This window comes from Puma concolor, chromosome E1 (assembly GCF_028749965.1).
Source record: "Puma concolor isolate L17-30 chromosome E1, mPumCon1.1.hap2, whole genome shotgun sequence".
Lineage (NCBI taxonomy): Eukaryota > Metazoa > Chordata > Mammalia > Carnivora > Felidae > Puma > Puma concolor.
In genome coordinates this window covers 16,815,196-16,833,274 of record NC_141680.1, presented here as the reverse complement: position 1 = coordinate 16,833,274, position 18,079 = coordinate 16,815,196, and the positions used below count along the sequence as shown (strand labels likewise).

Sequence of the window (18,079 nt, the reverse complement as noted above, 5' to 3'; positions counted from 1 at the left end):
AGGCACACGGGCCTGTGGGCTTGTGTTTCTACCCCTTCCAAGGAGAGATGTGTCATCTGCTTAGGTAGGCATGATGGAGCAGCTGCTCCAAAAGCCGTGTGGGCATTGACCAGGTCGGGCGTGTGTGCCTGGAAGACACAAGTGGCTCCCTTAGCCCTTCTTCCTCATTCTGGAAATAGTGGGTGATTTGACCAAGTAAACCAGATTCTGGGGGAAGGAAGGGATCCAGAATGTAACCTGTCACCCTGTACAGAGGGCAGCTCTGGGCCAATAAAACCTGCCCAGGCTGCATCATGGTTTTTTTTCTAAAGCACCTAACAGAGCTCATCTTGCTAACGATAATAAACTGCTTGACCAAGCCAGCCTGGTACCTCGGTTCAGTTCTCTTCTCCCACATTTTGCTTATAATGGGAAAGGAGGTAAAAAGTCCACATTCCAGGGGCGTCTGGGTGGCCCTGTTGGTTAAGCGTCCAACTTCAGGTCACAATCTCACAGTTCCTGAGTTCGAGCTCTGCATCGGGCTCTGTGCTGTCAGCGCAGAGCCTGTTTCAGATACTCTGTCTCCCTTTCTCGCTGCCCTGCCCTCTCTCAAAAATAAATAAACATTAAAAATAAAGTGCGCATTCCAGTTGCATCAAGCACCTGCTATGTGCTGGGCACTGCACTAAATATTAGTTCATCGTTTTATCATCTCCTTACCCCTACGGAGTAGGTAACACTGTCCCCATTTTGCAGAGGAGCAGACTCAGGGACCGATAGAATTTAAAGTGACTTGCCCAAAGAATTAAACCTAAATCTTTGGGCTTCATGTCCAGTGTTCTTTTGCATTCCAGATCCCGCTAGAATCAGGACCTCTTAGGATGTCTAGTAAAGAAACACACTGTACATCTTCCAGTTTTCTTCCAGAGAAAACCACGTGTTCTGTGTGGGGCATGGTTGACTGGAGCTCTTTCTAATTTCTGAACGGGAAGCATGAGAGATGTGGGTGTTGCCTGTGGACAGAGGAAAACCCAGGAAGCAGTTGGTGATGTCAGGGCAGGGCATTGACAAAGTCCAGGCTTGGTTCATAGACTGAGCTTGGGAATTCTGCCTGGGGCCCTCTAGGGGTGAAGGCTAAATGTCAGATGAATTGTCAGCAGAGAGGGGTTTGGTGAACTGGTCCAGGGTAAGATGTAGAGCCAGGGGGACCAGGGCCTCTGCAGCAGCCTAGCAATCAGAAGACCTGACTTGCTGAGTTTATGAGACACAGCGAGAAGTAGATAATACTTAGGTGGTGCTGGCACTGTTCTGTGTGCACTTCAAATGTATTTACTCATTTCATCCTCGCGGAAACCCTGAGAGTTTGAGTGCTGTTCTATTTTGAACATGAAACAGAGGCACAGAGATGTTAAGTGACTTGCCCAAGATCACACAGCTGGTAAGAGGCAGAGCTGGGATTCAAGCCCAGATAGTCCGGCTCCAGAGCATAAGCTCCATGACTACTGTCTCTGCTCTTACCTTCTGGAAAGATGATAGGGAGTTAGCTTGTGTGGCCCAGTCTGAGGAGTGTGTGTGTACGTGCAAGCACGTCAGTATACCAGCAATGGGAGGGAAGGCTCAGGACCCCACTTATGAGCTTCTGTGTGTTAATGGCTGTGGCCTATGCATTTCCGGGAGCCCAGAGACACCTGTGCCTGTGTGCACGAGGGCCCTCCCTTCTTCCCTTCCTGCCTTTGTGGTTCCCAGGGGGCTGCGGGCTCTGCCGCCTCTGGTGTAGAGCTGAAGCACAAATTGCTGCAGACCACACACCTGGATTGCTAGCCTAATCCTGTTGAAGGGCCCCAGGCTCCCAGGAGGGAGCTTGGGTCTGGAGCTGAGAGTGGACAGTGGCCCCAGAAGAAGCAGGCAGGGAAAGTGGAAGGACTGCCGCGTGTGTGGGCTGTTCTCTTGTGTGTCCTTGGGTGCTTGGGTAACCTATGGAGTGTGCACACGATGTGCAGCTCCTTCCAGTCCCTGAGAAGACACCAGGCAAACTGGGCTTCCTCTCAGTGTCCTTCCCAGGACCAGGATTTGGGGGATAAATAACAATAACGAGAAGAAGATCAACAATAACAGCCGCTAACGTTACTGGTCTTGAGCTAACTCATTTAACCATCACAAAGCTCTATGAGATAGTGTTACTATTTTTATCTTCATTTTATAAAGGAGGAAACTCAAGCACAGAGAGGTTAAGCAAGTTGCCCCAGGTCACACAGCTAAAACTGAGATTTGATTTCAAATAGCCTGGCTCCAGAGCCGGTGTTATCAAAGCACCACATGCTACTATGCCCCTTCATGGCTCCTAGAGGAAGCCTCAGGCCCTATAACCCTTCTCTTGTCCCCAGTTCAGAATCTTGCTCTCATTTTCCTGGGACACTGCCATGTGCCCACCTGCCTGCCTGCAGGTCCTATGTATGAGGTGTGGCCTCTGACATCAGCCATGCCCTGGTTTTGTGGGTATTGTGCACCTTCTCTCCTCTCACGCTCACATGCCCAGGTGTGGAAGGGACATTTTCAGGAGCTCTTCTGGGAGCAGACATGATTGACCTTGGCCATTGCAGCTCCAGCCTCATCCCACCAGTCTGCGTGCACTCAGATGGTCCAGTGTAATTACCCGAAGCAGGGAAGGTCCTGCCGGACCTGTGAGCCCTGGTACCTGTCTCTCTTGGCCTGTCCTTTCTGGCCTGTGGTCTAGACACGGCCACACTTGTTATGAGAGCCCCGTTGGCACATCTCTTTTTCCTTTCCCTCCCCCATCCCCATCAGCCCCTGGGCCGGGTCTGGTCCTGAGCTTGATTCTTGGAGGAGGCTGCCTTCCTGCGGGAGGTAAGGCTGGCGTCTCTCCCAGCCAGGTGGGAGGGTGGAGCTGTGTGGATCTGCATGGAGGACTTGGGAAGTGACAGAGGGGTAGGGGTCCAGCCGGGGGAAGTGGTGACCTGGGGGAAGTTACATTTCCAGCCATGACCCCTGGGGGCATTCTGCGTGCTCTCCAAGACATTGCCGTTGGCATTGGCAGGTTGAAGGCTGTAGTGGGTGCCCAGATGCTGTCTGATGGGAGAAGGAGTATTGACATTGGAGCTGACAGATGCCTGTTAGCCCCTGCCTAGGGCAGAGCCAGGCTTGTCTTGTGCCAGGAAGTTGGCAGCAAAACAGAAATGAACTCTGGAGGTAGAACCTACTTTTGTAACTCAGAAAGCGACTCCAAAGCCCTCTTGGAAATTAAGTGGGTTCCAGGCCTGGTTTAGTCCCCTAGCCCCTTGGTAATCCCCATGAAAGGGTTTCTGTCTCTGATTTTGCTCCTTCTGGTCCTTCCTGTCTGCTTTTTTGTTTTATTTATTTATTAAAAAAATTTTTTTTAACGTTTATTTATTTTTGAGACAGAGCATGAACGGGGGAGGGTCAGAGAGAGGGAGACACAGAATCCGAAACAGGCTCCAGGCTCCGAGCTGTCAGCACAGAGCCCGACGCGGGGCTCGAACTCACGGACCGTGAGATCATGACCTGAGCCGAGGTCGGCCACTCAACCGACTGAGCCACCCAGGCGCCCCTGCTTTTTTGTTTAAAAAAAAAATTATGCTTTATTCTATTTTTAAATTGTGATAAGATACATAAACCGTAAAATTTACCATCGTCATCATTTTTCAAGTGTGCCGTTCCGTGCGTTAGTACAGTCACAGTGTTGCACAACCTTTGCCGCCGTCCATCTCCGGAACTCTCTTCATCTTGCAAAACTGAGACTCTGCGTCCATTAAACACTAACTCCCGTTTCTTGCTGACCAAGCCCCTGGCAACCGTCATTCCACTTCCTGTGTCTGTGAATTTGACTGCTCTAAGCGCCTCACGTGAATGGAATCACACAGTATTTGTCTTTTTTGTGGCTGCTGATTTCACTCAGCACAGTGTCCTCAAGATCCATCCACAGCGTAGCATGTTTCGGAATTCTTTTCCTTTTGAAGGCTGGGTAATATTCCACAGTATGTATATACCACATTTACATTTTGCGTGTCCATTTATCTGTCAGTAGAGACGTGGGTTTCTTCCACCTTTTGGCTGTTGCGGATAATGCTCCAATGAATACAGGTGTTTCCCAGTCTACTTTTGGGCTTACTTCACACAAGAGCAATAGGCCATCCCTGAGACTTGGTCAGGGATGGGCTCACTGCCTTGGTCCTGGGAGAGTGGGTGGGGAGCCAAGTGGGTGGGGAAGGCTTGGCCCTCTGGTGCCGTCCTCTACCAGACACTAAACTGTTGGTGCTTCTGGAACCAATCTACTTGCGTGAGGACGTTCCAGATTTCCTTCCCCTCTGCCCTCGGAAGAGGGTGCTGGGTTCTTGGTTCTCTCCTGTATAGGAGGAGGGTGGCTGTTGTCCACCATGAGCCTGGCATGGGTGGTGTTAGCAGAAAGGACTGTTGGGCAGTGGGAAGTGCACGTGGAGCTCCTTTGAGCCTGGGACTGGCCAGCTGACCTTAAATGGAGCAGTTGAAGATGTTTTAGGGTAGGCTGGATATGCTGCAGTACCAATCAGTTCTGGAATCCCCATGACTTAACACCAGCAAGGTTTACTGCTTGCTCACACCGGTCCCTCACTGGTAGGCAGGGGCCTCCGCTCCACATGGTCACTCAGGGTCCCAGCTGATGGAGGCTGCACCTTCTGAACCCACGGCCCCCGAGGTGACTGTAGCAGGGGAAGGAGAATGGAGAACTTTCACAAGGGCTGACCAGAGAAGAGAGAGTCAGAAGGTGTCAGGGCCTTGATGCGGATGTGAGTATGTACCTGTGTGTGCCTATGTGCATGGGTGTGCGTGTGTGTATATGTGTGTGTGCCTGTGTGTGCCTCTCTGTGTGCATGTATGTGTGCATGTGGGCCAAGAGCAGAAAGAAGCTGGCTGGGCAAACCACATTGCTCTTTCCCAGCACAGCCCTCACCTGGCTTTGTACAACTCCTGAGGAAAGGTGACTTGGTGTTTCAGGAAGAGGCCATTGATTTGGGGAGGTCCTCTCATCTCCCCTCAGTGGGTGACAAAAGGAAGTTGGAATAGGCAGAAACACTGACCCTCTGGAGCTGAGGGGACAGAGAAGGGCATGAATTTTGAGGTACCCTTGTATGGCCTTGTTCAACAATAGAATTATTTTTAAGGTCTAGGGAAGCTTTGTGGAGAGTCAACAGCGTGAGCTGAATGCCAGCGAGTCTGGCCTCCTGGCAGCAATGGACAGAGATACGGCGTGTTGCTGTGGGTGGATGTGGGGGTGTGTGCAAGCACGTGCAGGCTGGAAATGTCTTGGCTCCCAGGCTCCCACCGGGGGCCACTTGGCCCTACGATTGAAAGGAACCCCCAGTGTGGAGGGCAGAGGTTGTAGATTCTGACCCTGGCTGCCACCAAAGTACAAGGCTGCTTTAGGGGTCTTACTGACCCCTCTGGACCTTACATTACTTATCTGTTTTCTGAACTATCCGTTTCTGCTTCTCAGCACTAGATTGAGAGTCATTTAATTTTTCATAAATACTCTAGGGACTCATGAAACCATATATGGGAGAGGGGCTCTAAGGAGGCCATTCCAGGCGGGTGCTAAGTGAGATTGGATTTGAAAGTCATTGTCATAACGGCCCTTTGATTCTCCCTCTTCATTGCCTCCTGTCCACTCCATCTTCTGCCTCTTTGGGGCCAAGAGGCATCTCCCACCAGCAGCAGGCAGAGGGTCAGAAGAGCAGAGCCTTAAATCAAATCAGTCCAGGATCCTTACTTCTCACCAGTTCACGGCAGTTCAGGGAGGAAGCAGGAGACTAAAGTTAAAGCTGTTAACTGTAACAAGGGTTAGAACTCCTATGGGATGTGTCAGAGTGACCTCCTGGCCCAAGACCCTAAATAAGTGAATTGGTTGTTAGGGGAGGAGATTCGGAGGAGTTTTAGGGAATTGTATCCGACAGTTGGCAGTTACCAAGCGTCCGCTAGGTGTGACTGTTGTTCCGAGTGCCAGAAGAGGGCTGTCCTTGCCTTCCAGATTCCTGCCACCTAGTGGGGGAAACCAGAATATACCAAAGACCTAATGCATGTGAGTTTGACTTTCTTTGTAGAGGAATGTTTCTTGTCTGATTGATCGAATGCTGCGCTGTTTGTGAAACGCTTTTCTTCTTTGGTAGCTTACACTGCTCTTCAGAGAAGCCCTGCGGAGTGGGCAGGACAGCTGTGTCTTCCCATTTCACAGTGAGAAAGTGGAGCCTCCCGAAAAATGAGCACTTTGCAGGAAGTCCAGAAAATCTGGGACCAGAACCCAGCTTTGTTTGACTTCTGGCCCCGGGCTTGACTCATTGCAGCCCACTGACTGGCTGATAGGCTACTGGCAGTAGTGGTGGGAGTGTCCAGTCCTGTGTGGGGTCTGTTCCTCTCATTGCATCTGGCGCATAATAACGTAGATGTTTGTTGAATGACTATTGTTCATTTACACCCAAAGATTCCCTCCCTTCTGGCAAGGTCATCTAACCATTCTGCACCAGAATTCCTCTATGTTCAGCGGGCTTAGAGCTGCTGTTTCGACAGAGCAATTAGAAATCCTAGGCCCCTGTGCCTGGGTGGCACATTATGTCAAAGTCAGAAAGCAATGGACTTGCTCCAAAGAGTAGACTCTAATTTGTCGGTCAGTTGTTTATTAACCAGGTGGCCCTGGACAAGACCTAGAACCTCTTTGAGCCTCAGTTTCCCCCTGTGTAAAAAGGGGGAGTAACAGCTACTCTGACAACCTCCACATGTTGTGAGACCCTGACTTGGGTCTTGCTTTGTACGCTGTGAAACATGGTGCAGATAATAGTGTTTCTCTTCAATCTCTCTGAGCCCGGACACTGGGGAAGCCCCTCTCCCTTCTCTGCCCAGGGCTGTTGGCAGGCCCCTTACCTGCCATTTCTGCCCCTGCCACTGAACCCCAAGACCTAGGATTCCTTTGTCTCAGGCTCTGGGGCCCTGGCTTCTCCAGGAGGCCCTGGTCTGCCTCCCTCCTCAAGGGAGCCCAGAGGTAGAGGATCTGATCGAATCTCCATGGCAACCAGAAGCTGAGCCTCACCCCCTCGGGGTGGAAGCATTGAGTCTGTCTCAACAGCCAGGCAGAGCCAGAACCGGTCTCTCTAACTCCAACTGTGCAGCGGCGCCTCCAGAAACCGGCTGCCCCCGTCGCTGATGCCCTGTCTTCCAGTTGCCCCTTTGCTGGGTTAGTGCCCCTGCTCCAAGCCTGCGTGAGATCCTCTGGGTCCTGAGGAGGCTACCCTGTGGGCCAGGGGGCTGCTGCAGGCCCTGCACGAATGGGACAGCCGGCCCGCCGTGTACAATCTGAGCCAAGCCCTTTACGTCCGCCCCTTCGCCTCTTCCCAGGTAGACCTCCTCGTCCTTCACAACTGAATTCATATCCGCCTCTTGCAAGTTACCTTTCCTGCGCTTCTCGCACAGCGCTGTTTCAGAGTTCAGTTTCATTGACTCAGGGTCCTTGTCTCCATCTGGTGGTTCTCAGCCTTACAATACATTAGAATCACCTGGGGAGCTTTTAACAGCCCCGAGGCCCAGCCCTCCCCACCCCACCCCACCCCCAGAACACACCAGTTCTATATGGATCTCTGGAGCGGGAGCCAGTTATCAGCAGTTTCCAAACTTTCCAGGGAATTCTAGTGTGCAGCAAAGTTTGGAACTACTGTCTGAAAGTTTAAGATTTAAGCTACTCTGATGGCCTGTGGCGGCTTCCTCAATGTGAGCCTCTGGAATATAGGCTGGTGGATGCACAGTTGGGTCAACTGATGGAGGACGGCCTGCGGAAGCCTAACCCAGTTGTGTGTTTCCAGACCCCTGGTTTTTTGTTTGTTTTTCAAGGACTAGGAGATCCCCCAGGGCACTTAATGCTTAGGAAGAGGACAAGGTAGTAATGACGATTACTATTTATTTAGCATTTGCCCCAGGCCAGGTGCCTCACACTACAGATATTTTCTCACTGGAACCCCATGGAAAACTCATGAGATTATGTGTTTTCCCCATTTATAGGTGAGGAGACTGAGGATCTGGAAGCTTAAGTAGCTTGCCCAAGGTCACATGGCTATTAAGTGGTAACACTGGGATTATAACCTGAATCTGCCTCAAAGCCTATGTATGCCCTTAACCACTATGCTATCCTGGTTCCCCAGCCCTCTCCTCTATAGGTTGTAGAGGAGGAGATACTGAGAAGGAGGTGGCTTGTTCCACAGGAAAGATGCTGGTCCAGAGATGCCTCACCTTAGTGCCATGCTACCACTGAGAGGCTCCCAGTGGTATCTCCTGGGTCATCTGGGGTCACAGGGCCCTGAAGGCGTGCAGCCTGCTTTCCTGTTCCTTCAGCTGACCTCTCTTGAGGACTGTTCTGTCTGCCCAGACACTGTCCAAGTTCCTTAACCTAATTATGTTATTTAATGTCATCCTACAGCCAGCCTGTGACATGGGCATTGTTATCCCTGTCTCAAAGATGAGTAACTGAAACTCAGAGAGGCCTGGAGCCAGCCAGCTGACAATCCTCAGAGCTTTTTTTTTTTTTTTTAAGAGAGAGAGAGAGAGATTGAGAGAGAGAGAGAGCATGTGTCGGGGAGAGGGGCAGAGGGAAAGAGAGGATCTTTTTTGTCCCCCAATGTTTTATTTATTTTTGAGCGAGAGAGAGAATGTGAGTGGGGGAGGGACAGAGAGAGGGGAGGACAGAGAATCCCAAGCAGGCTCTGCCCTGACAGCAGCAAGCCCTATGTGGGACTCAAACTCAAGAACTGTGAGATCGTGATCGGAGCTGAAGTTGGACGCTCAACTGACTGAGCCACCAAGGCACCCAGAGACGGGGCCAGGGGCAGGGGGGAGAAAGAGACAGAGAGAGAGAGAGAAAATCTTAAGCAGGCCTCACACTCCACGCAGAGCCTGACACAAGGCTCAATCCCGCAGCTCTGGGATCACCACTTGAGCCGAAATCAAGAGTCAGACACTCAACCGACTGAGCCACCCTGGCACCCCCTCAGAGCTGATTAAACACAGTTCTTTCAGTTCTGTGGCAGCCCAGCTCTGGCATGGTCAATATGACCCTAGACTATAAGTCAGCCTTGGGGTCTTAGTTCCCACCACGTTGCGGGGAGGCCAAGTTTCATAGCCCTGTGTGCCCCTCAGCTGTGTGGGGGAGATGAGGGTCCCTATATAGCTTGTCAGCCTCAGAACTGACCCCAACTGTTGAGTCTAGCCAGTGTCCTGGTCTGCTGAGAAGGTAGAGAAGACCCAGCTTAGTTGGAGGAGGAATTTGAGGGTGATAGGGGACTTGGCAGGGGTGGGAAATGAGCAGATCTGTGCCTCTCCTGGGGGGGGGGGTGCTGACACTGGAAAACCACTCGTGCACAGTTTCACAACAGGATTGATGCAGGCCTCAGCCCAGCACCTGGCATCCAAGGGAGGTCTGAGCAGGGAGAAGAATCATTTTCTGCGAGTTAGTGACAGGAAAGGCAAGTTGGAAGGACTCTATCCATGCAGGAGGACACCGGGACCTCAGCTCCAGCTACACCAGACTGTTCAGTAGTGCCCCAAACAAAAGGGTGCAGTTGTAACCCCGTTCTCTGCAGCTCTGCCCCTCTCACTGGAACAGCTGCTTCCTTCCCCTCTTGGGGAAGCGTCCCCAAGGATGCTTGCATCCCGTCAAGGGATGCTCAGACCCGCCTCCAGATGGATCTCTTCCTCCACCAGAGTTTGACACCAGTTGTTTCTTCCTCTTGTGGGCCCTGACAGCAACCTGCCCACATGATTTTTTCTGTCTGTTCGGGTCCCACTCATGACAGTGGTTAAAGCACTTGTCCTGGAGTCAGACTACTATTCAACATGGTTTTCCACTTACCAGCCACTAATCCCTCTGGCAAGTGACCTCACTCCCTACGCCCTCACTTCCTCAATTGTAAATGAGAATCGTAATGGTACTACTTTCTTGGTTTTAAATTTTACATAAGTCGGGGCGCCTGGGTGGCTCAGTCGGTTGAGCGGCCGACTTCGGCTCGGGTCATGATCTCGCGGTCTGTGAGTTCGAGCCCCGCGTCGGGCTCTGTGCTGACGGCTCAGAGCCTGGAGCCCGATTCAGATTCCCTCTCTCTGACCCTCTCCCGTTCATGCTCTGTCTCTCTCTGTCTCAAAAATAAATAAACGTTAAAAAAAACTTTTTTAAAAATAAATTTTACATATGTCTACTTGTGTAACCACCACCTAGACTTCCGGCACCCCAGAAAGTTCCCTCATGCCCCTTCCCAGTCAACACCCACACTCTCCCACAGCCCACTCCCCAGGGAGCCACTAATGAGAATTTTTATCACCCTCCATTTGTTTTGCCTGTTGTTGAACTTCATATAAGTGGAATCCTGTGTACGTGCTCTTTCGTGTCGGTTTTCTTTTGCTCAACATGTTTGTAAGATTTTTCCGTCACGGGGTTACTTGGAAGATGAAATCAGGCTGTGCCCCACACAGACACAGATGACAGTGGGCATGTGTAGGACCACACTGGGAGATCCCAGAGGGCAGGAATGGAGCCTATGCCCCTGTGCTCTGTTCCCACCTGATGCAGCATGTGGTGGACAGAGACTTTGGATGTTCTCTGAAGACCTTGGATGCTGCTTTGGTAGGAATGATGGTCAGGACTGGGCTGCCCTCCAGCTGTTCTCCCAAGCTTTCTCTTCCCCACTCCTGTGTCAGTTCTAGGGCAGAGAGTAAGCTTATCATCTGGTATCAGCCTTCGTAGCATCCCTGCTGGGAGCGCAGGACTATTCCACAGCTAGAACTTAACTTTATCTTGCACTCACCCACAGGTTCTTAGAGTGTCTGAGAAGAGGTTGGAAAGATCCCCCAAACTGCCTTTAGCATCTGTTTTGGAGGTTGGGTGTACCAGGACATAGTCTTGGCTGTGCCCTTCCATCATTGGTGCTAGACAGTCTTAGGGGAAGGTTGTAAACAGCTTGACACCTGTATGCCTCCAGCCATTTGGGCACCCTTTCTTCCCCTTGCACTTACCAGAGCTTAGGATGGTGGGAATGAGGGCTGGTCGCTTGGGTTTGAACCTGCCCCAGACGGGCCAGCTCTTCACCTTGCCCAAAAGGAGCATGTCTGAGGTCTCCATGTCTGTCACTGGTCAGCTCATGTTCTGTCATCTGGCACAGGCTCCGTTACAGACTCGGAATAGGTACCCTGCGTTCACGTGTGGTCCCAATCTGGATGACTCCTAAGAGATCTGGAGGTCACAGGCTTCTGCCGGCATTGTAACTTGAGAGAGGAACTGGTGCATTGAGCGGCATTATCTGGAGTTAGCGATATTTGGCAATGGTGTGGCTGGCAGGACCCCACAGCAGGTGATGGTCCAGATGAGCGGCCCCCACTGGGTCCTGCCTAACTCTTAGCTTGGTTCACAAGGCCCTCGGTGTGCTGGTCCGTGCCCGCTTCTCCAGCGCTATCTGCCACCTCACCCTCCTGCTCATTCAGTGTCCCAGCCGTGCTGGGCTATTTATAGTCCCCTTGAGGGGCCCTGCTGTTTTACACTTTGTGCCTTTGCCAAGCCTCTTCTCATTGCCTAGAACTCTGCTCCCGTCCCCATCTGCCTGGCAAGCACCCACACATCTTTCAAGATTCAATTAATAATGTTAATAATAGCCACTAAGATTTATTGGGTGCTTACTATGTGCTAAGTGCTTTGCATGCCTTATTCCAGTTAGTCCTCAAAGCAGGCCTGGGCACTTAGCCCCTTCATCATCCTCTTTCACATTCACTCGATTAACCAATATCCATTTATAGGCGGCTGCCCTGTGCCAGGCACTCTTGTGAGCACAGAGAGGTTAGGAAGTGATGGAGCCTGGACTGGAACCTGAGCCGTGTGGCCCTAGGGTCTCGCTCTTAGCCACAGCGATAAACCACCTCCCTCTGGGGCACCTGGGTGGCTCAGTCGGTGAAGCGTCTGACTGTTGGTTTCGGCTCAGGTCGTGATCTCACAGTTTGGGAGTTCAAGCACTGCACTGGGGTCTGTGCTGACAGTGCTGAGCCTGCTCGGGATTCTCTCTCTCCCTCTCTCTCTCTGCCCCTCCCCTGCTTGTGCACACACACGCCCTCTCAAAACAAATAAATAAACCGCCTCCCTCTGAGTACCACCTAACCTCTTCCAGTGCCCCCTCACCCACACTGTTGCCTCCTCCCTCCTCTCTGCCTCACCTGTGAAGTACTTCTGTCATAGCACCTGTGATGTCTTATTGCTTATTGGACAGCCTTCCTCTGCTGGGCTGGAAGGGTATCACTCAGGAATGTGTTTATTTTAAGTGGCAGAAAATCCAACAGATAGGGGCTTATATTTTTCACTTAAATAAAAAACAAGATGGACTGTTTCTTTTTTTTTTTTTTTAATTTTTTTTAATGTTTATTTATTTTTGAGACAGAGAGAGACAGAGCATGAACGGGGGAGGGTCAGAGAGAGAGGGAGACACAGAATCGGAAGCAGGCTCCAGGCTCTGAGCCATCAGCCCAGAGCCTGACGCGGGGCTCGAACCCACGGACCGCGAGATCGTGACCTGGCTGAAGTCGGACGCTTAACCGACTGCACCACCCAGGCGCCCCAACGTTTATTTATTTTTGAGACAGAGAGAGACAGAGCATGAATGGGGGAGGGTCAGAGAGAGAGGGAGACCCAGAATCTGAAGCGGGCTCCAGGCTCTGAGCGGTCAGCACAGAGCCCGACGCGGGGCTCGAACTCCCGGACCGCAAGATCATGGCCTGAGCCGAAGTCGGCCGCTTAACCGACTGAGCCACCCAGGCGCCCCAAGATGGACTGTTTCTAATGTGGTTCAGTAGCTCAGAAGCATCAAGGGGAATGTCTGTGTTCTTTCTTGATCATTTCCTCACGACAGCAATATGGCCACTGTCACTCCAGTCATATTTGCATTCAAGGCAAGGAGTCCCTTTTTAATGATCAAAGCAAAGGCCTTGCTGAGGCCCCATCATGCTTTACTGGGTCTCATTGACCAGAACGATGTCAAAGGGCCACTCTAGTTGTAAGAGAGGCAGAGAAAGTGAGTGTCTTGCCTGGGACTGGGTCCTTTGCCACCTCATATAAAACCAGGGGAGAAGGGAAGATGGATATTGGGTAGGAGCTAGAGAGCAGAGATCACGTATTAATTTCTCCCGAATTCTTAGAATCTGAGGGCTTCATAATTGTTTTGTGCTATTGCCTTGCATTTATCCTGTGCAAATACATACCCTTTTACTTTTTCAAACCTAGTATCCTAGTGTACATGCTATTATTTCCCATTTCACTTAATAAGATGATGCCCACTGTCCATATTAATTTTTTAAAAAATTTACATCCAAGTTAGTTATTATAGTTCAACAGTGATTTCAGGGGTAGATTCCTTAGTGCCCCTTACCCATTTGGCCCATCCCCCTCCCACAACCCTTCCAGTAACCCTCTGTTTGTTCTCCATATTTAAGAGTCTTTTATGTTTTGTCCCCCTCCCTGTTTTTATATCATTTTTGCTTCTGTTCCCTTATGTTCATCTGTTTTGTCTCTTAAAGTCTTCATGTGAGTGAAGTCATATGATATTTGTCTTTCTCTGACTAATTTCACTTAGCAGAATACCCTCCAGTTCCATCCACGTAGTCGCAAATGGCAAGATTTCATTCTTTCTGATTGCCGAGTAATACTCCATCGTATGTATATACCACATCTTCTTTATCCATTCATCCATCAGTGGACATTTGGGCTCTCTCCATACTTTGGCATATTGTTGATCACCATCCATATAATTTTAATGGCTACATAGTAGTCCTTCTTGGAGAAATACCATACTTTACTCAACCGGCTCCCCATAATTAATCATTTGGGTTGTTTTTAATAGTTCACAATCATAAAGAACCCTGTGATTAATAACCTGTAACCTTATTTCTAGATACACTTATAATTAATTTCTGAGGACATAGTCTTGGGTTATGCTGGGTTAAAAGCTCTGCCAACAAATAGAGCTTTCAAAACCAGTTACCAAACTGAATTCAGACAAACTGTCCCAGGTGTACATACCCTCCAAGAGTTTCTCTTTTTTTTAAGATTTTATTTTATTTTTTAATTTAAAAAATGTTTTTATTTATTTTTGAGAGAGAGTGAGTGAGACAGCACGAGTAGGGGAGGGACAGAGAGAGAGGGAGACAGAATCCAAAGCAGGCTCTAGGCTCTGAGTTGTCAGCACAGAGCCCAACCCGGGGCTTGAACCCATGAACTTCAAGATCATGACCTGAGCCAAAGTCGGACACCCAGCCGACTGAGCCACCCAGGCGCCCCTAAGATTTTATTTTTAAGTAATCTCTACATACAACGTGGGGTTCAAACAACCCTGAGATCAAAAGTTGCACACTCCACCACCCAAGCCAGCCATGTACCCCCATACCCTCCACGAGTCTCTGAGGGTACCTGTTCCCTGGAAACTTTGGGTATTTTTTTTAACCTTGCTGATTTGATAGAAAAATAGCAACAATCACACCCCCCCCCCAACACACACACACAAAATCAATTTTCTTTGATTACAGGGAGGTTAACATTTTATGTTTTTTTATTTTTTAAAGTTTATGTATTTATTTTGAGAGAGAGAGAGAGAGAGAGAGAGAGAGAATATGCAGGGGAGGGGCAGAGAGAGAGAGAGAGACAGAAGGAGAGAGAATCCCAAGCAGGCTCCACACTGTCAGGGCAGAGCCCAATGCGGGGCTTGAACTCATGAACGGTGAGATCGTGACCTGAGCCGAGATCAAGAGTCGGACTCTTTTTTAATTTTTTTTTTTAACGTTTTTATTTATTTTTGGGACAGAGAGAGACAGAGCATGAACAGGGGAGGGGCAGAGAGAGAGGGAGACACAGAATCGGAAACAGGCTCCAGGCTCCGAGCCATCAGCCCAGAGCCCGACGCGGGGCTCGAACTCACGGACCGCGAGATCGTGACCTGGCTGAAGTCGGACGCTTAACCGACTGCGCCACCCAGGCGCCCCAAGAGTCGGACTCTTTTTAAAATTTTTTTTTTTAACGTTTTTATTTATTTTTGGGACAGAGAGAGACAGAGCATGAACGGGGGAGGGGCAGAGAGAGAGGGAGACACAGAATCGGAAACAGGCTCCAGGCTCCGAGCCATCAGCCCAGAGCCCGATGCGGGGCTCGAACTCACGGACCGCGAGATCGTGACCTGGCTGAAGTCGGACGCTTAACCGACTGCGCCACCCAGGCGCCCCAAGGAATACCTATTTTTAAGGGGTGGGCAGAGCAAGAGGATTCCACCAAGGAGACTTAGAAAGAATAGTGAAGGCAGTAGGAAAAACACTCAGACAGAAGGTCAAGAAAATCATCTGGGTCAGTTATAAATAAGTTTGACTACATATAACATAAAAACTAAATAATAGTGGCTTACATAACAAGCATTTTTTTCTCCTCTCCTCTAAAAGAAGTCTGGAGGTAGACAGTCCTGGAGTGGTATGGCAGTTCATTGCGCCATCACCAGCCCAGGTTCCTGGCTTTGCACTCAGCTACCTTCAGCGCTGGCTTCTAGCCTCAATATCACCTCATGGTTTAATATGGCTGCTGGAGCTCCAGCCATCCCATCTGCTTTCCAAACTGGCAATAGAAGGAGGAAACATGGAGGGGAGGGGGGAATGGCATACCTTACAGCTAGACCAATCTTTCTTAGCAGCCTTCCTCAAGGTTTCACACATATCCACTTAACATCTCATTGGTTGGAACTTATTCACATGGCCCACACCACTAGAGAAAGTAGTCTTTTAGCTAGCCACTGGGCACACTGCCACTCCAAATATAGTGATATTTCTGTTACCAGGAGGGGAAATGGATATTGGCTGTTAGCAGCCTCCTCTGACTTTTCTCTTTTGAGACCTAGTGGCCAAGCCATGGTCAACTCAGCCTTTCTATCCATGGCCTCTCATAAACTGAAGCCTGTGCTTGGTAGTTTTCCATCCTCCTGAGTCCCCAGGACTCCTTCCTTCTCTGAGGGTGGGTTTCTTTTATATCCCTTTTCCTGGTAGGGGCTCTTCTGGGTCTCTGACTGACTTCCTGGGCTGTCAGCATTTTACAGAGGGTGGAACGAAAGGAAAAGCTTCTAAGAACATTTGCAGAGAGCTCTGTATGCATTCTCTCCACTTCTGGGCCTCCCCCACTGCTATGGCTGGCACCCTTCCCTCCCCACTTTGGTCAGCCTCCCCTGACAAGGAGAGCTGCGGAAGTAGATTTCTCTGGAAGGTCAGTGAAGCTCAAAGGGGAAAGAATGGCATTTGGAGACAGACAGACTTGGGTTCAGATCCTTGCCGCAAATCTCTCCGAAACTCAGAGACGTCTGCAAACAGGGGATGGTGAGAACAGCTGTATAGACGCGGCTGGGTTGAGAGGAGCAGGAGACGCGGGTCCGTGGCCACCACTTGATAAGGCTGAATCATGCACACGTGAGGGAAGGCCACCGGAGACCTTCCCGCCTTGCCGTGACCCAGGCAACTCCAGACCGTGTGGTAGAGGCGAGCCTTACCACCCTCCCTGTTGTTCCTTCTGCCCCTTGGAAATAAATAAATTAAGACTAACGGATCTGGTCCTGTGACCCCTGGAAACACAGGTCAGCGTATAGGAGAGTCAGCACGGCCTGCTGGAATCTGAACTGTTGGCCGGGTCAGGGTTCACCATAGCTCGAACCCCTGACCATGACTCCAGACACTAATAGGAGAGCCTGGAGCCTCCTGGAGGAGACATGGCAGGTTAACGTGATGTTCCATTCCCTCCTTGTGCTTCTCCAAAGTGAGTAGGTCTCCCCAAACAGCCGGGCCCCCTCACAGTGCCAGACTTGGGCAGAATGGATGCTGTGGCTTCTCTTTCTCCCTCCTGCCCCATGGAAATAGCAGAGTCGGCTCACCGCCTGCCAACCTCACGCATAGGTCCTGTGTCCTCTGGTCAGTGAGCCCTATTTCCACGTGCATGGCACACACACATCACAGTGGCTCTTCACTTGCATGCCTGTTCTGGGGGAAAAAAAAATAGTTTATGTTCTCTGACAGCTTAATGGGCCGTCAGCACAGGGACTGGAGAGGAAGTCAGAGGGAGCAGGTGCAGCGAGGCTGGGGGAAGCTCTCGGCTGCCAAAGGGCCAGATTGGACTGAGTATAGCTGTGGCCAGACGCCCTGGTGACCTGTTGACACCATTCTCAGGCTGCCGGCTGCCCTGGGGCTGGTATGTTGTGACAGAAGAGGAGGAGCCAGGGCCCCGTGGAGAATTTGGCTCAAGCCTGAGACCTGAGAGGGACAGTGCATTCCTCTGCTCATTCATTCCCTCCACGCACATTTCCCTAGATCCTGCCGCGTGTCCGCCCGTGGGTTCTGGGCACACAGCAGTGACTGAGGCACCCCCCCCCCCCGGGTCCTGCCCCAGAGGTGCAGGGACAAATGGGCAAGATAACAGAGGCACTAGAAGGCCACGTGCTGTGGTTCTGAGCTGGGACGCCAGGGAGGACATCCCGGAAGAAGTGAAATCAGAGCGGACGGTGGGACCAGGCCCAGCCAGGGGGTGAGGAGCCGTGAGAGGATCGCTTGTGCTGCTGCAGGAGAGACCCCACCGGTGGAGCTTGGGGGCCTTTCTGAGGTGCTGCCCTATGCCCCCATGGGCCCGGCCCGCTGTTCCCGGGAGGGGTGTATGTGCGTGGGCTCTGCAGCCTGGTTGGTGCTGGCAGCACCAAGGGGGTTAACGGCAGCTCCACTTCCCTGCAGCCCTTTCTTCCCTCTTCTCCGAAGGGAGCCTCCATTGAAATTCTAGAAATAAGTGCCGGCTTTTGAGTCTGCTGTGAAACCATGTCCCTGCCAGGCCCCAGAGCCACCTTCTCGCCCACACTGTGCCAGTCTTGGGCTCCATCTTGTGCAGGGGCCTCGTTCAGAGGGGTGAGGACTCCCCGGGTGCAGTGCCTCAGCCCTCCGCCCCGAAACCTGCTCTACCCCCCACACCAGGCATCGGCTCGGTGTACAAATGGTACCCAAGGAGGAGGGGCTCAGGAAGTGACAT

General features: G+C 51.1%; 1 protein-coding gene across 3 annotated transcripts in view; it reads left to right on the top strand.

Moving 5' to 3' along the window:
- ABR (ABR activator of RhoGEF and GTPase) overlaps positions 1 to 18,079 on the top strand; it is a 184,107-nt gene that overhangs the window by 70,132 nt on the left and 95,896 nt on the right. The gene's annotated exons all lie outside the window — the stretch shown is intronic.